This window comes from Lactuca saligna, chromosome 5, assembly GCF_052625555.1.
Source record: "Lactuca saligna cultivar CGN05327 chromosome 5, ASM5262555v1, whole genome shotgun sequence".
NCBI classification, from domain to species: Eukaryota; Viridiplantae; Streptophyta; class Magnoliopsida; order Asterales; family Asteraceae; genus Lactuca; species Lactuca saligna.
In genome coordinates this window covers 219,348,233-219,356,545 of record NC_136421.1, presented here as the reverse complement: position 1 = coordinate 219,356,545, position 8,313 = coordinate 219,348,233, and positions in this window count along the sequence as shown.

The following is an 8,313-nucleotide window of genomic DNA, read 5'->3' as shown; positions in this document are numbered from 1 at the left end:
CTCGCATTACAACTCCTGGCATTAACCCAACCAGGTTCCCCAAAGCACAACCATGGAAACCAAAAACTCATTTTCTCCTTTCTCGCGGTGTTCTGACCACCGTCGCAAGCCTGCCACCGGCTTTACCCTATGATAACCACACCTAACAGTTGAGTACCACCCATGATGCAACACTGCTCCAAGTCACAACCATCACTCGACTCATATGAGCTAGAAATAACCATGCACCACCGGATTTCCGATCCGAGTCAAACTCTATCCATTCCATGCTGACCGAAGGACACATTCTTCAGAGCAACTCCCATGAGTTCTCCTTTTGCAATCACATGCACATGCTGAGCTAGCTCTAGCACCCTCGGGTTTGGAAATCCCATCACACTAACGACCCTCGAAACATCCCTCAGGATGAACCATTACTACACAATTCCTTCACCAAGATCAAGCTGGGAATCTAAAGCTCCATCCCTGCATCCCTTACGAGTCTCTTGACTTAACACCCTCAGAATTTCCTTTCGATCTCGGCAGACATCCTAACCAGATGTGATTCCATATCACCGCCGCACACACTACGCAATAACCTTAATTGCAACATCTCAGTCATAACTTCAGACTACTGATTTAACTTCCGTGACTTACACTCCCCCTCGGAGCTACATTCCTTTTCTTTTTCCTTACCAAGGAGATTTACTTGGATGCCCTGACACTACCACAAGTGCCACGGTGCTCACCCAATACTACACAATTTCCTTATGGCATAACCGCTATCCCGTGCACCATACATACTCTGAATCCACTCGCAAAGACTCTCGAGTCCATGCACTACCTCCACTAATCGTGATCAATACCCGAGGCCAAACCTTGCAACACTAACATATCACAACATACTCAACCCATTTTCTCACACCGATCTAACGACACATGCAAAGTCTTCAGCATGACTGGACCGCCTTAGCAGGCCTTCAGCCAACTGGACCACTCTCATGACCTTCAGCAGACCTGGACTGCCCCCCAGAGCCTTCAGTCTGGCTGGACCGTTCCCCGAGCCTTCGGCCTGACTGGTATGCCTACCGGCCTTTAGTCTATCCGGACCGCTCGACTAGAATCCATCATTCCGGGCTATCTCTATGGGAAATCCTCCCACACATATTGTTCTAGCCCTCTAGGGGTTCCGAACTCTATCTCCATCACACATACTCTATTCCGACCTGATCCCAGGCCCTCCACAATTAATGCCATAGGTCTGTATCCCGCCCCGCATGCCTGCTACTCACCCATACCAACCTACTCTCGGCTGACATAAATACCGCTAAACAATCTCTCAAGCATATCGACCATCCGAAGAATTTCCAATTCTCCCCCACTTAGGGCACTGACTATCAACCATCGGTTGCTATCACCGACCTCCCAAAACAACCTTGCACAAAACCAACACTTACACGCGGACTGATTCCCACTAGCACTATCAACCTTCACAAAATCACATTTCCACGCTGATCATCCCACTCGAAAGAAACTCAATCTTCAGCTAACACCTCCTCAGACTTCAGATGCTACCCGTCATTCAACCCAACGCCATATTTCCATTGATAACCCTCACGAATGATAACCAACGAAAACCCGAAACACTAACCCATAACCATACCAACCCTCAAGGAACAACGGATACCAAAACGAAACCACACAACAAGACTAGCAGATAATAATACTTCCACAATCATCATAAGACAACAAGATATCAAGAAAGGAACATACCCACAGCTGCATCCGGCACTGCTCTGACCTCCTCTGCTGTAAGCTGAAAAGCACGACCCTGAGCCCTTGGGGGCTCCGCTCCACCCTGACCTCCACCCGTGATCCTCAATGTGGCCGGTGCTGGAGCCTGCACCGGTCCTGCAGTAAGTTGTGGACAGTTGACCCTCAAGTGCCCAACCTGATGACAATGATAACAAATCCTCAAGTCCCGAACCTGCGCTGACTGCCGACAATCTCTCGCATATTGCCCCTCCTTTCCGCACTTACGGCATGCACCACCTGACCGACAAACTCCGGTGTGACCCCTCCCACACTTCCCACAAGTGTGGCTGCTCTGATCTCCCAATCTAGAATCGAGGGTCTTAGACCGTTTCGGCGCCGGCTGTAACTGCACCGGAGCTTGACTCAGCTCACGCAACTGCAACTCAATCTCCAACTCACGCCGCCTGGCAACCTCCTGCAACTCCAACAAAGTCTCGCACCTCTACGCGGATACAAACTGTCTGGTATCTCTCTTTAGCATACTCAGATATCGGGACATCTGAGCCTGCTCTGAAGCAAACTTAGGGCAAAACATCGCCCTCTCAGTAAACATCCTGGTGATCTCCGTCACCGACTCTGAATCCTGCTTCAGCTCCAGGAACTCCCGAGCCAATCTTTCTCTCTCAACCCGCGGAACATAACGAGTGCTGAACATCTCTCTGAACTGATCCCATGAAACCGCAGCCCTCTGCGCATTCGAATACGACCCCGCGGTCAATCTCCACTAATCCTTCACCCCGAGCCTCAACAAGGTCAGAGCACACCGCACCCTCTGATCAGCAGGGCATGAACACGTGAAGAAACACCCTTCCACGTCTGACAACCATCTCATAGCAACAATCGGGTCCTGAACTCCATCAAAGGTAGGGGGCTTCGTATTATCGAAGTCCCGATACTGGAAACCTCTACCAGCTCCTCCCCCTGCCGTTGCTACAGCCGCTATAGCCGCTGCGCTAGCCGTCTCTGCAAGAGCTGCATAACGCTCATCAAAATACTCCACCATGGCGGTCTTGATCGACCCAAACAGTTCCGGTAGCTCGGCCCGGAACAACGCAGCAACCTCATCATGCAGGATCTCACGAATCCTAGAATCTAAATCTCCTGAGCTCATCTGATCGATAACCTCGGGCGGTACTGACCCACCCTGACCTCCCTCTCCTGCTCCCGATCCTGACCCGGATCCACTGCCAGCATGCCTCGAAATCTCCATACTGAAAAACACCACAATATCTCAGATACTTCCCACTAACCCGGGGACCAACTCTCAACCCAACCCTAGAGGTCATGGTTTCCCTGCTACGCGTATGGGTCCTGTGCTTTCAGTAGTACAGACCCATACTACCTTCCACACCTACCCATATTTGTATGAAGTACTACCACAACACCCTAGTGATAAATGCACATAGCAATCGCTCAGTCCTCATTCCTAGAGGAACACTGAAAATATCATACAGAAGGAAACCCTAGGCTAGCAGGCATCATAAAACAGACAACATTATCAAAAAATCCTGAAGATCCCTAGCCTAATACTAGCATGATGTTCTATCAAAGCTCAGTAAAAACAAATATCATGTATGGTATTTTGGGTTACTTACTGGCTCCGACAGATCGTACCTCCGCGTCCTCCTTTACTTATTTCGAAAAACATTTTAAATTCCCTTTTGAAAACCCTCCTCAATTTGAGACTGGAGTCACACGAGTGTTCCTCCAATTCACTCAAACCAAGGCTCTGATACCAACTTGTAACGACCAAAAATTTCAACAAAATTTAAACTTTTGAAAAACATCCCAATTCATTAAGTTATTACAAAAAGGTTTTCAATACATTTATTATCAGAGTATTCCCAGGTCCAAATCATAAAACATAAATACGAGGAGCGGTATGATCACGCCTTTGCCTTGCCACAGTCTCCTGAAGAACCTGAAAAACATTAAACCACAACTAAAAGCCCGAAATCTTAGTGAGATACCCCTAAAATACCAACCACATATACCATACACATAACATGCTATATCATATCAAATCACAGAATAACCATGCATATCGGGTCTACTGTGTGACTGGTCCGCCGTGTCGGGACTTCAGTCCACCTAGTCCACCCTCCGAGTCCAGTCATGTCCCTCGAGTCTGCAATGTGGTTGGTCCGCCCGCACCGGGCCTTCAACCCACCTGGTCCACTCTCTGAGTCTACAATATGACTGATCCGCCCGCATCGGGCCTTCAGTCGGCCTGGTCCACTCTCTAAGCCTCGGCACGTCTGGTCCGCCCTCGTGGGGCCTACAGCCTATCTAGACCGCTCACTAGACCTTTAGAACAACCGATCCGCCCTGGGTATCTTAGCCTACAACACAAAGCAGGACCCGCCTCAACCCAACTCCAGTCCAAACAACCATGTGCACATAAACATACAATCACATAACAATTCATATTCAATCAAACCGATCTAGCATATCACGTAACATAACACACTCTAAGTAGGATACCGACCTAACCAGTCACTTGCATAGCATCACCCTATATACCAGGATACCGACCTTAACCAGGTCTCTAACGAATACCATCCTAACTACCAGGATGCAAACATATCAAAGCAATAACATAACAACAGATACCCGGATCTCAATCCGATAAAGGGCCGGCCTTGGTGCCTTAGACCCTGTTGATATAGTGAGGATATATCACCTCGAAACTGCCAGGTGAATGGATATCTCAAGCTGCTCCGACTACTGGTAGGATCTCTACCACTCGCCAACCACCAATAAACTGAACTTAAAACAATATTCAACAATTACCAAAATGCCCCTGGAAATCAACTGGTCAACCCTTGGTCAAAGTCAAAGTCAAAGTCTACCCCTGACTGACTCTACTCGCCGAGTCAACCCAATGACTCACCGAGTCCCCATACACCGAACCTCCTTCAATTCGCGACCCAACTCGTCGAGTCATCCCTTAACTCACCGAGTCACAACCCTTCCAAATGAAACTTGAACCCTACGACCAAACTTGCCGAGTCCAAGAACAGACTCGCCGAGTCTACGACTATCTTCAACCTACTCGCCGAGTTGTTCTTACAACTCGCCGAGTTCCAGGCCATCTTCATCCAACTCGTCGAGTTGTTCTTCCAACTCGCCGAGTTCCAGCCTTTCTTCAAGCAGCTCGTCGAGTACCACCGGGTCTGAATCCATACAGAGGCTTTCCAAGCCATGCAGATGATCCAAACCATAGATCTACCCCTCCTAAGGCCATCCATCATGTAAAGTGGCAATCTTTACGTGAATCCAAGAAGATTTAGGCATTTTCACTCTAGTGTTTGGGTTTTGGGACACAAGAACTTCACCAACAACTCTTAAGCATAAACTTTCTGGCTTTCTGGATCATTAACCACTTAGATCTGAGGTAGCAACCTCAGATCTTACACCAAACTTGAGATGGACCTCATACATACCACAAAAACCCCACAATGGATTGATTTAGATGCACAAAAGCTCTAACAGCAGATTATTACCTCAAATGAAAGCTCCAACTGAAGAATAAGCTAAATCTCTGCAAAGCCCCTTGCTCCAACCTTCTTGTTCTTCACTTCACTTACAAGATTTCCTCCTCCAAGGCTCTAAATGCTCTCCAACTCTCTCACAACCGAAAGGTAGGGTTTCTGGACTTCAAGGGAGAGTAAAGAGGCTAGGGAGAGGGTATAATGTCCTTTAAATAGGGCTCATCCTCCGGATTTAGGGTTTTCTCCACTCAGCGCCTACTCGCCGAGTCCATCTTTGGACTCGCCGAGTAGGTCACTTAACACGCGACCAAAGTCGCAACCCTACTCGATGAGTCCACCCATGGACTCGCCGAGTGGCCCTTACACATTTTCACTTTTAGCCCTTCAACTCTACTCTTGATATTCCGGGATGTTACAGCAACCATCGTCATGTCATTATTCAACCTTCGATCCAGTTTCGGGCACTCATGAGCAAAATAACCCGGCTCGTGACCGTTGAAACAACACAACTTCGCTTTGTTGAACCCTACCTTCTTGTTAGCATTCATCCCCCAATTATTTTTCCCTATCTTTTTAACAAAATGCTTCGCCCTGAAAACCGCCATAGCAGTTTGCCATGTAATATCCATCTCTTCCACATCCTCTGGATGAATCTGATCTAGATTAGTAAATGATAACTGAGGTGGAAGGTCTCTAACAACGAAATCATTATAACAGTTCACAAGTCATGTGGTGAGAGCAAGATTGTCATCACTTTCCTTTATGTTTGAGGAAGAAGCTACAACTGGTACATTAAGGGAGGGAACAGCTTGTGGAGCAACATCCGAGTGGTTTTATGAGTGAGGCATGGAGGACGTAGCAGTAAAGGTTTGCACCTGAGGTTGTTGAGCAGCAAATGCTTGACCTGAGGAAGAAACGATTGATGAGAGGCCATTGTTAGAAGAAATTTCGAGATTTGCAGTCGAATATGAATTTACATGGTTAATCTCTCGCTGTTAATCATCAATATCACAAGCTTTGATGATTGTCATTGTTTCAACAAGAGTGATGCGATACAAATACTTGGTCTTCTTAATAACAGCTACATTCATATCCCAAGATTTTGGAAGAGCATTCAATAGCTTTTTGTTTATCTCTGACTTGGTCAAGAAGATCCCAAATATGTTCATCTCAGTAGTGAGAGTGGTGAATCGTTGCAGCTGTGCCTCCAGGGTTTCTCTGGGAATGTAATTAAACATGTTGAATTTCAGTCGCAGCATGTCCTAGCGGATTTCCTTCATGTCTTCCTTTCCTTCATACACCTCAATCAAGGCTTCCCACAAAGCTTTAGCTGAAGTACTCTCGGAAACCTTGAGCTATAACAGGAGATATATCCATGGTCAGAGTGGCCAAATCCCTTTCTTGTTCTTCAACTTTCTCAAAATCTTCATCTGTATAATTTTGAACTGCTTTGTCAACTAGTTGTCCTGCAAAAGTGCTGGTAATTCGGATAGGACCCTTGACGATGCTTCTCCAAACTTTGAAGTCTTTCATTCTAATATACTTCTTAATCTGGTATTTCCATTCGGGAAAACCATCTGCAGACAGCAGTCTTGGAATGCGTGTGGTTTGCGCATGATAGAATCCAGTTCGTGATAATGTGTTTGACTTTGAGTATCCATTTTCTTTATTTTTAAAGTCAGAAATTAAACCTTAAAAAATGTCAAAATCTGAGTTTCCGGTTACGGCCGTAAACTGAGTTTACGGTCAAGTGTTCACGGTTGAAATTGTTTACTATCAATATGTTTTCAGTCAAAGAATCTGAGTTTACGGTCCAAGAACACAGTTTATGGTCTATGAATATTCTTGAGTTTACGGCTGTAAACAGAGTTTACGGCCATAATCACTTGGCAGTAAACTCCTAGAAATTCACGAAAACACAAGTTTAGAACTGATTTGATCCATTTTAGCAACGAAAATACCAAATCCAATCTTGAATAGTGAAGAATAAGAGTTTAAACGGCCGAGAACTTGATTGAATGATGCTTTGACACCTGTTTTGCTCTGATACCAATTGTTAGGTCCTAGAAACGGATCTTACCAGTGATCAAACAATCAAACAATTAAAGAAATAAGAGTTAGAGTAGAAGAATAAAAGAAACAAGCTTGCACACGCTTTATTACTAAAAACTATCAGGTACAACTTGTTAGAGTGACCGTGAACTCTCTGGCATCAACAACTACTAATGAAACAGACCAACCCTTTATATAGGGGACACAAGCCGTAAATAGGGTTTACGGCCGTAAACCTGTTTACGACCGTAAACTCATACACTGGCGATAAATACTCCAAAGCACCCTAAAATATCCCAAAAGACTCAAAAGACCTTTATACAAAGTAAACCCTAGACCAAACCACTAATTGAACCCTTCAGATGATGACGCGATGCATATAGATGAAGAGTCCGACGATGCGCCCACCCATGGTCCACAACAAGTCCAGCCACAAGCACCTCCCGGATATTACTTGTTGACCCCAAATTTTACCGAACGGTTCGAGGCCCTTTGTGTCTCCAACCAAGTCATGTCCTAATTAATGCATCATATGTGTGGGTGGCACCAATCGCAAAACAACTTTGAGAACGTACCACTTCCTTCTCCATATCCATACCGTCCACCCACTCACCCTTACCTACCTCCACCTTATCCTTACCATTACCCTCAATTCCCATATCCTCCTCCCGATCCCCCAGTTTAGTTACTTTCACCTCGCCCCAAGCATTAAGGACAATGCTTATTTTTAAGCTTGGGGTGGGATATTCCTTTTTCTTTTTGTTTACTCATGTAATTTAGCCTTAATTTGCATTCATTTTTTTTTAATATAAAACTCCAAAAAGATTTTATTTTCTTCTTTTTCACTTTTTATTTTTACATGACATTTAGCTTAGGGCATTAACATTCATGCATTTTTGTTATCTCTTTATTCTCATCTCCGAACGTCTTTACTTGAAACAATTGACACACCTTAAATGCAATTCTTGTGGAA